Genomic DNA, 20,573 nt, shown 5'->3' with positions numbered 1-20,573 from the left:
TCTTTCACTTTCATCAAGAGGCTCTTTAGTTCTTCTTCACTTTCTGCCATAAGAGTGGTGTCATCTGTGTATCTGAGGTTATTGATATTTCTCCCGGCAGTCTGTGCTTCCTCCAGCCCAGTGTTTCTCATGATGTACTCTGCATATAAGTTAAATAAGCAGGGTGACAGTATACAGCCTTGATGTACTCCTTTCCCAATTTGGAACGAATCTGTTGTTCCATGCCCAGTTCTAACTGTTGCTTCTTGATCTGCCTACGGATTTCTCAGGAGGCAGGTCAGGTGGTCTGGTATTCCAGTCTCTTGAACAATTTTCCATAGTTTCTTGTGGTCCACACAGTCAGAAGCTTTGGCATAGTCAATAAAGCAGAAGTAGATGTTTTTCTGGAACTCTCTTGTTTTTCGATGATCCAACGGATGGTAGCAATGTGATCTCTGGTTCCTCTGTCTTTCCTAAATCCAGCTTGAACATCTGGAATTTCACGGTTCATGTACTGTTGAAGCCTGGCTTGCAAGATTTTGAGAATTACTTTGGTAGCGTGTGAAATGAGTGCAATTGTGTGGTAGTTTGAACATTCTTTGGCATTGCCTTTCTTTGGGATTGGAATGAAAACTGACCTTTTCCAGTCCTGTGGCTACTGCTGAGTTTTCCAAATTTGCTGGCATATTGAGTGAAGCACTTTCACAGCATCATCTTTTAGGATTTGAAATAGCTCAACTGGAATTCCATCACCTCCACTAGCTTTGTTCATAGTGAGGCTTCCTAAGGCCCACTTGACTTCACATTCCAGGATGTCTGGCTCTCGGTGAGTGATCACTCCATTGTGATTATCTGGGTCATGAAGATCTTTTTTGAACAGTTCTTCTGTGTATTCTTGCCACTTCTTCTTAATATCTTCTTCTCTGTTAGGTCCATACCATTTCTGTCCTTCATTGTGCCCATCTTTGCATGAAATGTTCCCTTGGTATCTCTAATTTTCTTGAAAAGATCTGTAGTCTTTCCCATTCTATTGTTTTCCTCTATTTCTTTGCATTGATCACTGAGGAAGGCTTTCTTATCTCTCCTTGCTATTCTTTGGAACTCTGCTTTCAAATGGGTATATCTTTACTTTTCTCCTTTGCCTTTAGCTTCTCTTCTTTTTTCAGCTATTTGTAAGGCCTCCTCAGACAACGATTTTGCCTTTTTGCGTTTCTTTTTCTTGGGAATGGTCTTGATCACTGCCGCCTGTACAATGTCATGAACCTCCATCCATAGTTCTTCAGGCACTCTGTCTATAAGATCTAATCTCCTGTGCCAGAAGACCCCACAGAGACTGAGCCAGACCTGCCTTTGAGTGTTTGAATATCTCCTGTGGCGGTACGGGTCAGCAGTGGCCTGCCACAGGGACTGGGGCTCTGGGTGCAGCAGATCTGAGTGTGGCCAAAGCCCTCTTGGAGGATGCCATTAACCCTGCCATAGAGCCACCAAGCAAATGACCCACAAACTGTAGAACAGTTATACCAAATAAATTCTGGCATTGATAACAAAGTTCTAGGATGAACAACAGATTTCCTAATCTGGGAATCTGGCAAAGGGATTGAGAACCCTCAGGAAATTTGACTTTGGAGGGCAGTGGGATTTGATTACAGAAGTTACACAGGCCTGGGGAAACAGACTCATAGAGGACACAAACAAAGCCTTGTGCTCACCAAGACCCAGGAGAAAGGAGCAGTGACCCCACAAGCGGCTGACCCAGACTTGCCTGTGAGTGTCCAGGAGTCTCTGGCGGAGGTGTGGGTTGGTGGTGGCCTGCTGCAGGGTCGAGGGCACTGAGTGCAGCAGTGCATGCAAGGGACCTTTTGAAGGAGGTCGCCATTATCTTCATTACCTCCACCATTATTTGGTCTTAGGTCAAGCAACAGGGAGAGAACACAGCCCCCACCCATCAACACAAAATTGGATTAAAGATTTACTGAGCATAGCCCTGCCCATCAGAACAAGACCCAGTTTCCTCCACAGTCAGTCTCTCCCATCAGGAAGCTTCCCTAAGCCTCTTATCCTTATCCTTCAGAGGGCAGACAGAATGAAAACCACAGTCACAGAAAACTAACCAAACTGATCACATGGACCACAGCCTTGTCTAACTCAATGATACTATGAGCCATGCCATGTAGGGCCACCCAAGATGGATGGGTCATGGTGGAGAGTTCTTACAAAACCTGGTCCACTGGAGAAGAGAATGGCAAACCACATCAGCATTCTTGCCTTCAGAACCCCATAAACAGTAAGAAAAGGCAAAAAGATATGACACTGGAAAATGAGCTCCCCGGGTTGGTAGGTGTGCAATATGCTACTGGAGAAGAGTGGAGAAATAACTCCAGAAAGAATGAAGAGACGGAGCTAAAGTGAAAACAACACCCAGCTGTGGATGTGAGTGGTGATGGAAGTAAAGTCCAATGCTGTAAAGAACAATATTGCATAGGAACCTGAAATGTTAGGTCCATGAATCAAGGTAAATTGGAAGTGGTCAAACAGGAGATGGCAAGTGTGAACATCAACATTTTAGGAATCAGTGAACTAAAATGAACTGAAATGGGTGAATTTAATTCAGATGACCATTATATCTACTACTGTGGGCAAGAATCTCTTAGAAGAAATGGAGTAGCCCCCATAGTCAATAAAAGAGTCCAAAATGTAGTACTTGGGTGCAGTCTCAAAAACGACAGAATGATCTCTTTGTTTCCAAGGCAAACCATTCAGTATCACAGTAATCCAAGTCTATGCCCCAACCACTAATGTTGAAGAAGCTGAAGTTGAATGGTTCTGTGAAGACCTACAAGACCTTCTAGAACTAACACCCCAAAAAAGATGTCCTTTTCATCATAGGGAACTGGAATGCAAAAGTAGGAAGTCAAGAGACACCTGGAGTAATAGGAAAATTTGGCCTTGGAGTACAAAATGAAGCAGGGCAAAGGCTAACAGAGTTTTGCCAAGAGAATGCACTTGTCATAGCAAACACCCTCTTCCAACAACACAAGACTCTACACATGGACATCACCAGATGTTCAATGCCTAAATCAGATTGATTATATTCTTTGCAGCCAAAGATGGAGAAGCTCTATACAGTCAGCAAAAACAAGACCGGGAGCTGACTGTGACTCAAATCATGAGCACCTTATTGCCAAATTCAGACTTAAATTGAAGAAAGTGGGGAAAACCACTAGACTGTTCAGGTATGACCTAAATCAAATCCCTTGCAATTATACAAATACAATACTAATTCACAAATATAATACTAGTATTGTAGACAAGGAGATAGAGAATAAAGGTGTAACTGGAGTGGAATGCAGGAGATCCTGAAAGGTGCCTGTGAACATATGAAAGATGCAGAACAGGAGAAAGATAATTTCATTTAGAGTGTGAAATAACTTTATTTAGAGTGTAAAATAACTAGAATAGAAGCTAGAATACCAACTGACCTGGGCCAAGGGAAGCCTTTTAAAAAAATTTCTCATAAAAAGGATGAATGAAAAAGGGAATGAGAATACCTCTATGCACTTGTGTGGATGAACCTCCAAATTACATTGTAAAATTAAAAAAATAAAAGAATATGAAAATTTTCTCTTAATTTTGTCCAGGCCTTTCAATAAACAATCATTGAATGAATAAATTAACACAATATTTGTAAGAGGCACAAAATATGGGTTTTGATACTCTTCCTGAAAGAGGAAGGCAGGCCTGACCTCAACCACAGTCATGGAGTTTGTCTTTACCAGTGAGTCTACTCAGAATTTCCACAGCAGTGTCCAACTTTGGCCAACCTTTCTAGCCACAGTCCCAGTTCTTTTCTGATTCTTCTTTTAATACTTTCCTCCATTTAACAGTTTAATAGATACTTCAGTTAGTATGGGATCTATTTTGGGGGAGGGGAGATGTGTAATTGTTGGCACTTCTTCAATAGTACTGTCAAGAACTGTGAGTGGTCTAAGATTTTATCCTATTTACAAGCTAACAAGTCAGCTTTTTTTTCTGGCTCATGGCTACCTTCTCAAAAGGCAGAGGCCATGAGACTCCTGGGTCAGAGATAAAATTTTTTTTTTATTAGAGCAAAAGTGTTAGCCACAGCTTCATGCCCCAGAGTTGCACACAGGAGTGGCACACGTGGTCCTTGGGGGATGCTTGTACATGCGCTGTGTTGCCTTATGGAGAGGAACACTGAACATGAGGAATCTGCCACTTTCATAGTAAGTGGAAGGAAGCCTAGTTTTTGTCTTAGGGGAGATGTAACCTCATCTCATTGAGGTTTCAAACTCAACCCTGAGACATAGCTTTTGTATAGAATGGCCAGAGCCTTGCATTCTTGATGTGGCCAGCAAGATAATGCAGGGAAGCACAAAGTCAAGAGATGATGACTTCTCTCAATATGGACCACAGGAGGTGTGAAGAGAGCTGAGATTTGGTAGACACGCAGAACAAACTTAAGATATAATATTGGATAATAACATAGCAAAGGCTGACAAATGTTTACAATTCTTTTCTAACATCAAGTAGAAAGATTTGAGCACTTAGAATCTAGTAATTCTAAATGGTGTTTTCTATACTCAGATTCACAGTGAGAAAATTTTTGTTTAGCAGAATTTCAAAAAATTGAACTCCTGAATATCCTAAATTCAGATCATAGCATTTTTTTCAAATTGCTCAACTTATATTTTTGTCATTGTTCCTGCTTATGGATCTACTAAAATAGTAGAATAAATATATTCCCTTCTTTTAGTACTTGGGATACAATCTTAGGATCCCAACATTATATTATCAAAGGTACTTCACAGTTGGCAAATTGCCTCATAAAGAGTAGCTTCAACCCTTCTGAAGAGCTGAGAGAACTTCAATAAAAGAAAGAAATGTGATTGCTCAAGGCCCAGGTTAGTAGTAGATGTGACGGTCATTTTATGTGTCAGCTTTGCTGAACCATGGTGCCCACATGTGTGATCAAACATCCTGGATGTTTCTGTGGAGATATTTTGGGACACATTATGCAAATATATAATGACATATATCCATAGTGTAGTATTATAAAGAACTGTCTCACTGCCTTAAAAATCTTCTGTGCTCTGTCTATTCATCCTTCCTTCCCTTCTAACCCCTGACAACCATTAATCATTTTCATCTTTGTAGTTTTGCCTTTTCCAGATGTCATCATATAGTTGGACTCATACAGTATGAAGTTTTTCAGTTTGCCTTCTTCTACTTAATATTATGGATTTGTGTTTCCTCTATGTCTTTTCATGGTTTTGTAGCTCATTTCTTTTAGGCACAGTATAATATTCCATTGTTGGGACAGGCTGCCATTTCTTTTTCCATTCACCTACTGAAAGGCATTTTGGTTGCTTCCGTGTTTTGGCAATTATGAATAAAGCTGTTATGAACATCATTTTTGTGTGGATATATGTTTTCAATTAATTTGGGTAAATGCCAAGGAGCATGATTGCTGGATTGAACAGTAAGAGTATGTTAATTACATAAGAAATTACCAAAGTATCTTCCAGAGTGACTGTACCATTCTGTACACCCAACAGCAATGAAGGAGAGGTCCTATTGCTCCACATCCTTGCTGGCACTTGGTGTTGTTAGTGTTCTAGATTTTGGACATTCTAATAGGTATATAGTGGTTTTCATTTTTTTAAAAATATGCATTTCCTTGGTGAAATTTGATATGGAGCATCTTTTCATATGCTTATTTGCAATCTGTGTAGTTTCTTTGGTGAGGTGTCTATTCAGCCTTTTTGCCCATTTTTAAATTGGATTTTTTGTTGTTGTTGTTGAGTTTTCAAAGTTCTTTGCATATTTTGGATAACAGCTTTTTATCAGATATTAAGGCTGTTTATACAAAAATATTTGCCTTACTATTAATTTTTTTCTCTGGGTTGTGTATCTCAGTAATTGATTATGATTGAGCTACCATAGATTTAACAGAGTCAGCTGCGATGTAAAAGGGAGGTGAAGCTGAGTTTACTAGTTTTAAAAATGTTTTGCATAAGAGAGTGTGGGTGTGGTGAAAAGTAGTGTGAAATAAGGAAAATGAAACAACTTAGCTTTTTAAAAAAATGTCATGTTAAAATAAAATTGCCTCTCTAATGAAGCAAACGACACAGACTTTTTTTGTGTGTAATGTTGGAAAACCAATTTTATGACCTGATTTATATTGGGACCTTTTAAATTCTTCCTAAGGTAGTCCCAAGACACTTTAACAAGGGCATTTTTGTGAAGCAATTTTTTGATCAACTTGCAAGATTAGTTTTGCCTGAGTTTAACTAGGTCATGCTTTCTTTTCTATCTCAGCAGAATCATACTTTAACAAAGCCCAAAACAGCAAATGTGGGATACACTTTTAAAAAATGTGGGTTTGAGATATTAACAAATTAGTTTGATAATTTTAAGTATTGGTTAGGGCTCTCTAGAGAAATGGAACTAATAAGATTTATATACATACAAATAGAGATTTAGTTTTGAGGAATTGGCTCATGGAATTGTGGGAATTAGCAAGTCTGAAATCTATAGGGCAGGCTGAGTGGCTGGAAATTCAGGTAAGAGTACGATTACTTAAAAATTGGAAATTACACATGTGGTTCATGTTATAATTTTACTGGTCCATCCTGCTTTCACACTTGTGAAAGGAGAGAGGAAGAGGAATTAGGTAGGACAACTCGATCGTGCAGTTCTAATAAAGTTTGGGTCAGGTTGATAAGGGAGGTCCTTGAGCAAAGGCTGGCCTTTGAAGTAGTCCCACGTTGGGCAAGAGGGAGTTGGCACTAGTACCCTAGCCTCGCTCAGCTGTTGGCTGTAATCGTACTCCCAACTTCTGCATTGCCCAGTGCAGCTCCATTTGTGTGGAGAACCCAGAACTGAGCGCTGGATGAGAGCAATACTCAGGACTTCTGAAACTTCCCTTAAACTTGCAAGCTTTCTAAGCCTTGGGGGTAGGTTGAGATATTTAGGTTTGAAGGCTTCTCCTATGTCACTTCAACTAGCTACTGTTCTGGAGCCATTACTCAGCTGAAATTGAGGCTGTAGGTCTTGAAGTTCTGTTTTGGTTCACAGTCTCTAAAAAACACCATTGAGCAGAGAACATTGCAGAACTCCAACAACTGCTATTGTCTTTATTTCGGAGGTGATTCTCATAAAATGTGTGCGGCCTTTACAACTGATCAGCCAATCTTGTACTGGTAGTTAAGGTCTAATGAGAAATGATTCTGTTCTCAAAGAGATTACAATCAGGTCTATGGGCAAATGCAAGGGACGTAGTTTTCTTTGAGTTTGAATGTTCTGTGAAGGAGCTGATTGCAAAGAAGAAAGAAGAGATTAAGATGCCAGGGTTTTAATGAAGTGATCCGTCCTTTTATGGAGGTGTTGCAAAAATAATTTTTTTTTAAATATACTTCAGAATGTAACCTTCACCATCCAAAGAACTGTCATTCTTTCTCTGTGTGTTGATACTAAATCTCCAAAGAAGGAAAAAAAATAAGTTTATGCCACAGATAAAAAGCCTCAGTAGGAGAATCCCCTCAGCGAAGTCAGGGATTATTCTGTAATGCTTTTCTAGTCATTAAATACTTTACATAATAATGAATATGATGAGTTATAAATATTATTAAGTGAAAAAATCCTTATGTATATTTTGTACAAATTTTATACCTGTTAACATGTATTTTACTCTTTAAGTAAGACAGTACAGTTCAGTGAATAATTAAGACTGCAGACATTGAAAATCCATCAGGTTCCCTCTGGCAGCATGGACTTGAGTAACTATTTAGCCTTTCTGTGCCTCATTTTTTAAACTGTAAACTGAAATGTTTATAGTACTCAGCCCATATGATCCGTTGTGAGAATTAACTGAGATAATGCATGTAAATACTTAGCATTGGGCCTAACACATAGTAAATGTTCAAGAAATAGTTAATATTATTTGAAGAGAAAGGAACTGCTACACATCATCAGCTATTCAAGAAATGTCATATTCCCTGTTTTTCTAACTCGACTGAAAGTTTCCACCTGCCAAGGTTAGCAAAAAATGTCCAACATGAACCAAATGTCAGGCTCCTCTCCTCCCCCGGTATTGTAGAAGAACCTCTAGAACTTATGCAATGCAGGAAAATGGGAATAGTCTCTGGCTGTGTACCACGGAGTGGCCATTGCATTACTTCATTTGAAAACAGACAGCTCTGGTAGAAGCTTGCTTCTGTCTGTGAAGAAAGACAGCCTTCCAAGATGTGGGGGACCAACTTGCCTTGGTTTACCTAGAACTCTTCTGGTTTTACATTGATAGTCCTGAATCCTGGGAACTCCTGGAGCAAACTAGGGCAGCTGGTCACCCTAGAGCACTATCAGCCTTTTGAGAGTGACTGAATCGGAAATGGGAATGATTGTGTGAACCTTTCAGAGCTGGGTCCCTGCACCTACCTTGGAAACCAACAACATCACTGTGACTGGGCCATGCCCCTATTGCATCCATTTCCTCCCTTTCTGATGGTCTTGTTTAATGTTTGGTAGACCTAGGATATTAAAAACAACAGTCGATTTAAGAATTGCCCTCCTAGCAGAATACCCCTCTCGACAAGTCTCCATTTTATTCAGAAAGGTTATGAATAAAACACAAAGGGCTATTAAGATCCCCCATGTCAAAGACCCCAAGGACAGACCACATTCTAAAATATGGGCGTGTGTCATATATGTGGAATCCAGAAAAATGATGTAGATGAGTTTATTTGTAAAGCAGAAATAGAGGCATAGACATAGAGAACAAATGTATAGATAACCCAGGTGGGAAGGAGGAGGTGAGATGGATTGGGAGATTGGGATTGACACATGTACACTACTATGTATAAAACAGTTTACTAAAGATAATTGACTGTATAGCACAGGGACCTCTACTCAGTGCTCTGTGGTTAACTAAATGGGAAGGAAATCTAAGAAAGAGGGGTATGTAAAGCTGATTCACTTTGCTGTACAGCAGAAACTAACACAACATTGTAAAGCAACTATCAATTAGTTCAGTTCAGTTGCTCAGTCGTGTCTGACTCTTTGTGACCCCATGGACTGCAACACGCCAGGCTTCTCTGTCCATCAACAACTCCCAGAGCTTGCTCAAACTCATGTCCATTGAGTCGGTGGTGCCATCCAACCATCTCATCCTCTGTCATCTCCTTCAAATATACTCCAATAAAATAAAATAAAAAAATAGATAAAAAGATAAAAATAAATAAAAAATGTGGGCATGTGGAAATGGGAACCAACAATTCCACAGGTGAAAACAGACAGATAATTTATCAATAGGCTGTTCGGCCACATTGACTTCTTAACTTTTTACCACCAGCACCACTACCATAGTTATACCATCACCACCACTACCGTTATCAAAATCGGCTTTGCTCAGATATATCAATTAGCTCATTAATCCAAATCTCACCTAATAATTTTTTTTGGCTTCCATTGTTCTCTGATGTGATAACAAAAACCCTGGTTTTGTTTGCTGCAAATACCCAAAGTTTCTTCCTAAATGACCTCCCATCAAACCCAAGAAGGAAGCGAGAAGGAATGACCTAGCGCACTCCTAACTTGTTCTCTTGCCTCTGGCTCTTCCTTCTCTAACCCGTGCTGCAGGAATATCAGCTTAGGCTTCAAGTTTTAAAATGTTTCTGTCACCAAGGCTGTGAGTCTGTCCCCATTTTTAAAAAAGTTTTCAGGTTAAATTTCAATCAGCTTGGCAACTAAGGGACTCTGCACACCAGCCTTAACATTTTATTCAAACTCTCTCTCTCATTATCCTCACGATGAACCTTCTGGAGAGACAGACAAGTCCTGCTGGCCCAGCCTTGCTCATCCTCATCTTGGTGGCTAGACTGGCCTTATCTTTTCCTCCTTCTTCAAGATGACCCATCCCCCAAAGATGAGCTAAGTCACTCCTCTCTAAGGCATCTCTCCCTCCGCTTGAGCTGTCTCTCCCTCTCCTGGAACTTCTGGGAGAAGAAGCATGAGTTCCTCACCCAGGAAGCAACCAGGAGAGGAGACAATGTCAGACAGGGCTGAAAAAGTAAAGTTGTCGCCACATTTTGTCTCTTTGGGGGTATATCTTGGTGAGGATAGTGTTAGCTGACACCTCAAATATTCAGAAAAGCCAAAAGCCTCCTTTCCTTGGCACTTGAATTGCAGAGTGGAATGAGAGGCAACTTCACATTGGTCACATGCTGTCATACTCATGGCTTACTGATCATTTACATTTTGTGACATTAAGACTACCAAATGAGTTCAGTGTTTATTATCCTTTGGCTTTTTGAGATTTAACTCCTTTTTTCCAAGGAGCACCCAAACTAAGACTTGGAGAAATGCCCATTATGCCATCTCGGTGGCAGTTTGTGTCCAGGAGCAGATGACCCAGGCTTAGTGAAATGAATGCTTTCTCCTGGAACTTTGGTCTTTACAGAAGTGCCTGGAATTGGCTGGAATCTGTCTTTTACAGTAGCAGTGGGTGTGTGGACCAGACATCCTGCTGCCCCCACCATCTGTGCTGTGACTATGATCCCAGCCCTTAGCCCTCTCCTGCTCCCTCATACTTCCCAACCCCGGGCCTCCCACCTCCCATTAATTCTGTGACACCAGATAGTCCAATAATTTCTCTGTTTTGCTTAAGCTGTCCAGATGTGGTTTCTTTCACTTGTGGACAAGAAGTATGGCCGATAATAAATAGAGTAGTAATATTCATTATCATTTTTTATAATGGTAAGCTAACAATAATTGAGCCCACTCTAAGTGTCCACATGTATTAACATCCCATCCTCACTGAAATAGGCACTATTATCCTGACTTCCAGATGAGGAAAATTGAATTGCAGAAAGGTTGCTTGAGTCTGCTTGGCTAATAAATAAATAGCAGAGCTAGGATTTGAATCTACACAGTCTCCTAACCAAACTGTTCAGCAATTTGTACCCGGAATTGGAGTTCTAGGTAACAGATCTTCAAGGCTACGTGGAGAACTAGAGACAAGTTTTCAATCTAGATAGCATGGGCAGCATTAAATGTTCGGTTATTTTTCTGGGTTAGGAATCTCGCAGTCCTTGGCTTTCAGTAATAAGATAGTGAAAGAAATGATTTCTTCTGGACATCTGTAATCAGGGATTCATTGAAGAGAGGGTTCTGGCAGACTATGTTGTCACCACCATCAATGAAGTATGAAAAATATGAAATATTGATGGACGGCTGCTTCTGGTAACACTGAATGACTTAAAGCCAGAGAGTGATGAACTTAAATCTCTAAATTCTCAGTTTGAGCCATGGAATGACATTCAGGGACCTTCTATAACCATGATGAAAGAATTTATTATTTTGCCCTGACAGACTGCAATAGCCAAAACTCAGAAGCAGATTTTGATCATAAAGGGTTCCAAACTATATCACTGGATAAAATTTTCACTTCCATGGATAGGTAGTCATCAATCAAAAAGAAGTAGACTGCCAGGGAGTGGGATGGGGTCCAAGAGAGGACCTATGTCTGAGTAACCCAAATCCCCACCTTATATGGAGCTTCTTTTCACAAGGGTGCAGTCTCCCCTTCCTTCTCTGATGAGGTTGTTCTTCTCTTGTTTCAAGGTTCTTTTATTTTTTTGCCTGAGGAAAAAGTCCTTCTTGAAAGAAGACACCTATTCTCTGAATTTCTCACTTGCTTTACACTTGGCTTTGCTCAGAGAAATTGTTGTTGTTCAGTTGCTAAGTCGTGTCCAACTCTTTGAGACCCCATGAACTGCAACACACCAGACTTCTCTGTCCACCATCTCCCAGAATTTGTTCAAACTCGTGTCCATTAAGTTGGTGTTAGTCACTCAGCCATGTCTGACTCTTTGAAACTCCATGGACTGTAGCCCACCAAGCTCCTCTGTCCATGGAATTCTCCAGGCAAAAATACTGGAATAGGTTGCCATTTCCTTCTTTAAGAGATCTTCCCGAGCCAGGGATTGAACTCAGTTCTCCCACATTGCAGGCAGATTCTTTATCATTTGAGCCACCAGGGAAGCCCATAAAGTTGGTGATGCCATCCAATCATCTCATCCTCTGTCACCCCCTTCTCCTCTTGCCCTCAATCTTTCCCAGCATCACAGTGTTTTCCAGTGAGTCGGCTCTTCATATCAGGTGGCCAAAGTTTGGAGCTTCAGCTTCAACATCAGTTCTTCCAATGAACATTCAAAGTTGATTTCTTTTAGGATTGACTGGTTGCATAGAGCTATTACTAGAGTTAAATTTCACCATGACTTGAGCGCAAATCACAAAGTCACTCCTTAGATGAGAAGGTTTACATACCATAAAAATTCGAGGGCTTTGCTAATTTTATGGGAAAATATCTGTGGAGTATGTGTGGGGATGACTGGTGATACTTGATAAATAGGGAGGAATACAATCATTTTTCTAGTAGAATTTGAATACAGATATATTCAACAGATATTTTGCATTCAGAGAAAACCTGAGTAGCTATATGGAGTTCCAATAATTTGTTAGGTTGATTAACCCCAAATTGATTTCAACTATAGCCCACAAAATATTGGGTCAGATGAAAACACTTTTTAGTGTAGAATAAATGAATATATTATTTTATACAAGGGAAATATGGAGTGATCCCTTGTAAGCATCCTAAATTATATTACAATCTACTCCCTTCAGCAAGGTCTTCAGACAGACAAATGGTAAAGGGAACATTATTTATGGAATGGGCAATTTTCTGAAGACTGAAAATTCTAGTAGGAGACCACACAGTAGAAATGAACTACATGATTTCAGTGCTGACTGGAGGTTTCCAAGGTGGCAGAGGCCAAGTAGCCCCACTTAATTTTTAGAGACAAAAGGAGCATTATTTCCATAATTGTTACGAAGGTCAGCATGGTAATATAAATGATCTGACCCAAAGAGATTGTTAATAGTGACTACTGATATCAGGGTCTATGAACTAAAGGATAATTACACCTAATAAGCTACTTGCAGTTTTCTTTGTTTCACTTCTCATTCTGCGTGCTGGGTGTGACTAGTCTAAACGCCTTAACTCCAGGGTAAGAATGCTTCCAATTTGGATTCAACAATGATGTTAGTGAACTGGGTACCACATTGCCATATGGCCATTTTGAGCTCATCAGGTCCTTGGTTTATTAGGATAAAAGGCAATTGTTGTGTTGTAGAATTGAGAAATAGGAGTTGGCTATCATTGATTTCCATGATGGCTAGGAGCATGGAGCCCATGTGACCTCTGGGAGCCTCCTTATTTCTCCATCTCCCTCATTAATGCAACCTCATGCACACAGCACCTCCAGGGGCTCAGCAGTGCAATTCAATACATTGCGGGTAACTCAACAAAGCAAAGAACTCCAACCACTGGTTCTGACCGAAGCAAGGGGAACATGGAATCTGTCATGGAGAAGACAAGTTAAAAAAATGGATGAGTGGCTGCTTCTGTTAACAATGAACACTGACTAGCAGCAATAGCTTTGTGACTATATGCAGAAATAAGGACTATAACTTCAACTATATTTGACTTTCTACTCTGTCAAGTGTACATAAATATTTTAACTGATAAATCTTCTTTCTCCTCTCTCTTTCACCTACTTTATAGGGTGAGTTATTTATGATTATACCTATGTTTTGACCACAGGTTACAGATATGGGGAAAAGTGTATACCAACTAGAGATACTAGACTAAGAGTTGGGTTGCAGCAGACTCTTAATTTGGGAATTTCGCTTTGAGTGGGAACTGAGAATGTTCTCAGTTCCATGAGGGGTTTGTTGGTTTTTGTTAGGCAGGAAAAAAATTTGTGGATCCAAAGTGTAGACTGTAGTGGACTTTTGTAATTTTTTTCACTGTTAAGTATTTAATACACTTCACTGTTTCCTCCTCAGTCTATATTTTGGAAAGTCCTCAATTATATGTAGTCTAGATAGAAATTACCTTCTCCATTGGGATCTAAAGCAGTCAGAGTCTTTCTTTTCCTGCATCTCATTGCTAGGGAATTGCATGTGACTTAGTCTGGCCACTTAGGCACTCTCTCTGGAAATTTCAGCCTTGAAAATACAACCCAAGAATCTGGAGATGGAATTGATTCATTCAGCTCCATACTGGTGGCGGTAGCTTGTAACTGGAATCCTATTGCTCCCCCCAGCAGCCCTGGGTAACTTTTTGTTTTCTAGATCCAACCTTCCAGCTTTGTTATAATTCTATGAGCCCTCAATCTTTCCATTAAATTGCCACTTTGCTCAAGATAGTCAGATTTAGGTAGGTGCTGCTGCTTTAACCCCAAATGCTATTATATAAATTCAAATGATAATTTTAGTTCTTAAGCTTAAAAATGTTTTCGTGGTTCCTTTCAAATATCTTTTTACCTGTGAAATGTTTTCCCCCTTTTCTCCCAATTTTGAGGATAAATGACAAACATTTTTCCTCCTAGCTTTATACTGAATTATCTTTGAAAAGAAACAGCAGGGAATTTTACAATATTCCAAACTATGGGTCTCAACTTTTTCCTGAATGACTTTCTGTGCTCAGTCAGAAACATATGGACAAATAATGCCTGTTGTGTGTTTGTTTATTTTCTCCCAAACTCCCATTTCCTCCTTCGCCTTTTTTGGGGGACTGTGCTCTACAGCACAAAATGGGCAGGTGTGGGTAAAGCTGAGCCTGGGGCATCTCACACAAATATGCAGAATCGAGAACTGCATAAGGGCAGGGGCACGTGTGCACAGAGCCCACTGCCCAGAACCAGGCCTGGAAAGATGTTGGCCTGGTGGGCTACAGTGAAAAATCTGAGACAAAGGAGAAGGGAAAACGATGGCTGGGGAGACCACAGTAAGAAATGAGAACAGAGACTCCTGATGAGAATGGGTGGGTGAGGTGGGACACAGGCTGGGCCAGAAGGGCCAATGATCCCATTTGATCCAATATTGGAGCAGGGAGGGCACTGTCATTATCTCTGAGATTGAAACTCCCAAATTGAGAAGATGGAGAGGTGGACGCAATGGTCAGGCTTGCTGTCCAAAATGATACCCTGTCACTTCTTTCCTCAAAATCTTTAATCCACCTGCACCTACAGAATGAAATCCTAGTTACTTGGGCTGGTTTGGGGGTCTCAGGAACCCAGGTCCCCTGACCTCACCCTCTCTATACCACCCTCCAAATCACTGATATTCCAGTCACCCTGTTTGCTTGTGCTGTTCCCACAGCCTGACAAGCCTTTCCAGTTCTGCATTTTGAGAAGATCTTACTTATCAGAAAAGAGCCTGCTCCATATTGTCTGTCCCACGATGCTTCCTTCTGATCCTTGAAGTCAGAATCTTGGCTTCCTCCCCCGAGGTTGATGCCATGCATTGTGCAATCAATTCAGGAGAGGCCTGGCCCGCAGCTTTGACCACTCTCCTCTTGTCCTCATGAATGTAACTTGCTCTCCCTTCAGTCTCAACTTTGTCCTACTCTCTCAGACATATCCCGGCCAGAATTATGGGGGCTTCAGCTCGGAATATCTAAGACTGGTATTGACTTTGGCCCCTAATTCTGTTAGTTGGCTTGATGGGAATGTCCTAATATATATTCTCAAATTTATAGGCCAGTTTTGGGAATTGGCTTTCGGTCCTTTGCTCTGTGCCCCCAGAAGCTGTTGTTTACCTGACTAGACTCTGAGAATATGTACAATGTGGGACTTCAAAGGTCTCACTGTATAGTCATCTGCTGCCCCCTTTATACACTGGTGTCTTGCCCCTGACCCTGAGCCTAGGAAGGGCTTTTCTGAATGACGGCAGAATGTAGGTGTCCTTACAGTCTACTTCTTTGCTTGTATCTGTGATTATCAGCTGTTCTGGTTTCCCCTATTTCTGCTCTGTCCAAAGGTAGGGTCATACATAATGTTCCTGAATGTTGGGTCCCCTCATGGTAAGATGACTTGAGCTGGATTTCTTCCTCTAATTGGTGGCTGTGCTTTCTGGACTCCATGTTCTGCTTGCCAAGCTGAACTTCCTCTTTCATCTGAAGTGGAGTCTGTCCTTTCATTACCTTTCCATTCTAGTAGACACGTCTATTTCCAAATTCCAGCTGCGCCCAGTCTGCCCTGCTCAGCTGCAACTGGCCAGGTGGTACTAGACCATGCCCTGAAAGGCGGAAAAACTATGTAGCATCTTCTTTGTTCTAGCATATATTTTGATGCTCTGTGTGGGTTTTGACTTGCTCTTTGATAGCTAGATGCCACTCATTGGTATATGCTACCCAATGCCTAATGCAGAACTGCAACCCTGCAGGGATTCAGTATACGATATTAGGTTTAAGAATCCCTTAACAGGCTCTTTTTAGGAATTAGCTCTGACTTTTGTTCCACTGTCATTTTGTTTAATCTTTGGCATGCTGTGATCCTCCAAATAAGCAGGATGTTTTTATTGGACTCTGGTTGTAGTCTCTCTTGCCTCTAGCCCATCAACCATATTCATCTTTCCCAAGAATATAGTTTGATTATGCAAGACCTCCAGCATGTGGAAAATGACTTCCTAGAAACTACAGAATGAGGTTCTAAATTCTTGGGGGTGACATACATGTTCCTTCAGAGAATGCCTGAATTTGTCTGTCCAAGTTATTACTGATAGCTCCTTTATTAGTCCCTTGTGATAGAGATGATCTGAATTTTTTCCCTTCACACTCTCCATAGTTTCCCACTTTCATGCCTCTGTCAATATTGTTTTAGTTCATCACTCTTCCCTAAGAAAATCTTCTTCATCCTTCAAGATCCATTGCAAAAGCTCAAAAGATTTTCTTAATCTCTGCAACTAAAGATGATTTTATTCTCTTTGAAACTTGTTAATTTTCTGTTGGATTTTTTTTGCCTTCTATCTTAAATTATAGTTGTTTGTGTACTTTTACTTATTTTTATATTATTTTAGATGAGGAGGTCCTTGACAGTCAGTTCAGTTGCTCAATTGTGTCTGACCCTTGGTGACCCCATGAACCACAGCACGCCAGGCCTCCCTGTCCATCACCAACTCCCGGAGTCCACCCAAACCCATGTCCATTGATTTGGTGATGCCATCCAACCATCTCATCCTCTGTTGTCCCCTTCTCCTCCTGCCCTCAATCTTTCCCAGCATCAGGGTCTTTTCCAATGAGTTAGCTCTTTGCATCAGGTGGCCAAAGTATTGGAGTTTCAGCTTCAACATCAGTCCATCCAATGAACACCCAGGGCTGATCTCCGTTAGGATAAACTGGTTGGATCCCCTTGCAGTCCAAGGGACTCTCAAGAGTCTTCTCAAACAGCACAATTCAAAAGCATCAATTCTTCTGCACTCAGCTTTCTTTATTGTCCAAATCTCACATCCATACATGACTACTGGGAAAACCATAGCCTTGACTAGACGGACCTTTGTTGGCAAAGCAATGTCTCTGCTTTTTAATATGCTTTCTAGGTTGGTCATAACTTTCCTTCCAAGGAGTAAGAGTCTTTTAATTTCATGGCTGCAATTACCATCTGCAGTGATTTTGGAGCCCAGAAAAATAAAGTTAGCCACTGTTTCCACTGTTTCCCCATCTATCTGCCATGAAGTGATGGGACCAGATGCCATGATCTTAGTTTTCTGAATGTTGAGCTTTAAGCCAACTTTTTCACTCTCCTCTTTCACTTTCATCAAGAGGCTCTAGTTCTTCTTCACTTTCTGCCATAAAGGTGATGTCATCTGCATATCTGAGGTTATTGATATTTCTCCCAGCAATTTTGATTCCAGCTTGTGCTTATTCCAGCCCAGCGTTTCTCATGATGTACTCTGCATATAAGTTAAATAAGCAGGGTGACAATATACAGCCTTGACGTACTCCTTTTCCTATTTGGAACCAGTCTGTTGTTCCATGTCCAGTTCTAACTGTTGCTTCCTGACTTGCATACAGGTTTCTCAAGAGGCAGGTCAGGTGGTCTGGTATCCCCATCTCTTTCAGAATTTTCCACAGTTTATTGTGATCCACGCAGTCAAAGGCTGTGGCATAGTCAATAAAGCAGAAGTAGATGTTTTTCTGGAACTCTCTTGCTTTTTTGATGATCCAGTGGATGTTGGCAATTTGATCTCTGGTTCCTCTGCCTTTTCTAAAACCAGCTTGAACATCTAGAAGTTCACGGTTCAAGTATTGCTGAAGACTTGGAGAATTTTAAGTATTACTTCAGAGTGGTCATCAACTCTGTATTTAACTCTTATTGAAAGGATAGACATTCAATAATTATTTGCTATTTTTTATTATTATAAAACTATAAAATATTACCAGGTATTAAGGGTAGGTTCTCTTGCCTGGAAAATTCCATGGACAGAGGAGCCTGGTAGGCTACAGTCCATGGGATTGCAAAGAGTTGAACACGACTGAGCAACTTCACTTTCACTTTCTCTGTGAAGAGTTTTGCTCTCTAGCCCAAACTTGCATACTGCATTTTAAAACTGTATTATTTTAAATTTATTCTGTATTATAAAGCTAGAAATGGGGAAATATTGAGTTATAATAAAATTTGAAAGCATGTGGTATTTTTGCCTAAATCTTTCAATCAAATACATCACCCTGATTTATTATGAATCTTCTCTGAGTCCTAAGAGAGAGAATGACTTAGAAAATATTTGACTCCTTAGAGAAAAATCTAATTTGTCTATTAAGAATGTTTAATTTATTGAAATTTTAAATACAATATTTAATTTATTATAATTTTATGTTTTCAATAGACAAATAAGATTTTTCTCTAAGGAATCAAATATTTTCTAGTGTTTTCCAATGAGTTGTGTGATTTTTAAGTAACTTTCACATGATGGTTCTTAAGTAACTTTAATGGAAATATTATTAAATTTATATAGTAATCCATGATAAAGAATTCTTTTGAGATAATATGCATCCTTAACTATCACAGTCTAATTTGAATTAGTATACCACTTTCCATATAATGTAAGAACTCACAAGAGTGTAATTGCACTCTTTCTCCCAACTTTTGTATTATTTTCGTATTTTTAACCTCTAGACATGAAATAGGAGAAGGCAATGGCACCCCACTCCAGTACTCTTGCCTGGAAAATCCCATGGATGCAGGAGCCTGGTAGGCTACAGTCCATGGGGTCAAAAAGAGTCGGACACGACTGAGCGACTTCACTTTCACTTTTCACTTTCATGCATTGGAGAAGGAAACGACAACCCAATCCAGTGTTCTTGCCTGGAGAATCCCAGGGACAGGGGAGCCTGGTGGGCTGCCGTCTATGGGGTCGCACAACGTCAGACATGACTGAAGCGACGCAGCAGCAGCAGACATGAAATAAATCACAATACATTATTGTCATTTTTGCTTTAAATAGTCAGTTGACATTTGAAGAATGTAAGAAAAGAAAGAAAATAGTGTATTCAGATATTTACCATTTCCAGTGCTTTTCTTTCTTAACTATAGATCCAAATTGTATCTAGCATCATTTTTCTTCAGCCTGAGGAAATTTTCATTTCTTATAGTGAAGATCTCCTGGCACCATATTCTAACAGCTTTTTATTTGAAGATAGGTTTATTTCATCTCCATTTTTGAAAGATGTTTTTGCTAGATATAGAATGGTTCATTGATAGGGTTTTCTTTTTCCCTTTCAGTATTTAAAAGCTGTGGTTCCATTGTCTCCTGGATTCTATTCTTTCTGATAAAAGCCACAGTAATTGTTGTTGTTCCCTTTATGAGATGAGTCTTTTTAAACTGTGGCTACTTTTAAGAATTTTCTTTTCATCTTTTATTTTTAGAAGTTTCCTTTGCTATTACCAGATATGGTTTTGTTTTTAATCTTGCTTAGATTTTACTGAGCTGCCTGGATCTGTGGGTTGAGATCAGATTTCAAAAAAATTTGGTCTTTATTTCTTTAGCTTTAATTTTCTGCCCAATTCTTTCTCTCCTTTCCTTCTGGGACTCTAATGACATGTGTCTTAGAGTGCTTGATACTATTCCATAGATATTTCATATTCTATTTTAAAGAATATTTTCTTTTTCTGTGCTTCTGTGTGGATGACTTTCATTGAGCTGTGTTCAAGTTCACCAATTATTTTCTCTGTTATGGTCAAACTTCTTTCAGAGCTATCCAATGAATTTGTATCAAATATTATATTTTTTAGTTCTAGTATTTACATTTGGTTCTTTTCTTTCTCAAATTTTCTAAAAATTCTCATAGCTCCTAAAATTTCCTGTCTTCTCATCTATCCTACCCATCTTTTCCTGTAGATGCCTTAAATATTTTTAGTCATTTCAAAGTCTCTTTCCAACATCTGGACCATCTACTGGCTTGTTTTTATTAACTAATTTTTCTCTTGATTGTAGGGCACATTTTTCTACTTTTCTGACATGTAGTGGGTTTTAATTGCAAGCTTGATACTGTAGTGATAAATTACGGGCAATCTGAATTCTATTATCTTCTTCTGAAGAGTGCATAATTTTGTTCTAATAGGTAATTGTATTGCTGGAAGGTCACCTTGAGCCTGGGAAAACTTGGTTTTGGCCTTTCTCAAAGTAGATTTGTTTTAGTTTTGACTCTATTCCTAAAGCACATCTCTTGGTCT

This window comes from Giraffa tippelskirchi, chromosome 9 (assembly GCF_054371585.1).
Source record: "Giraffa tippelskirchi isolate mGirTip1 chromosome 9, T2T-mGirTip1v1.2.pri, whole genome shotgun sequence".
Lineage (NCBI taxonomy): Eukaryota > Metazoa > Chordata > Mammalia > Artiodactyla > Giraffidae > Giraffa > Giraffa tippelskirchi.
The sequence above is the reverse complement of the archived record's forward strand: the minus strand, read 5'-3'. Positions refer to the sequence as shown.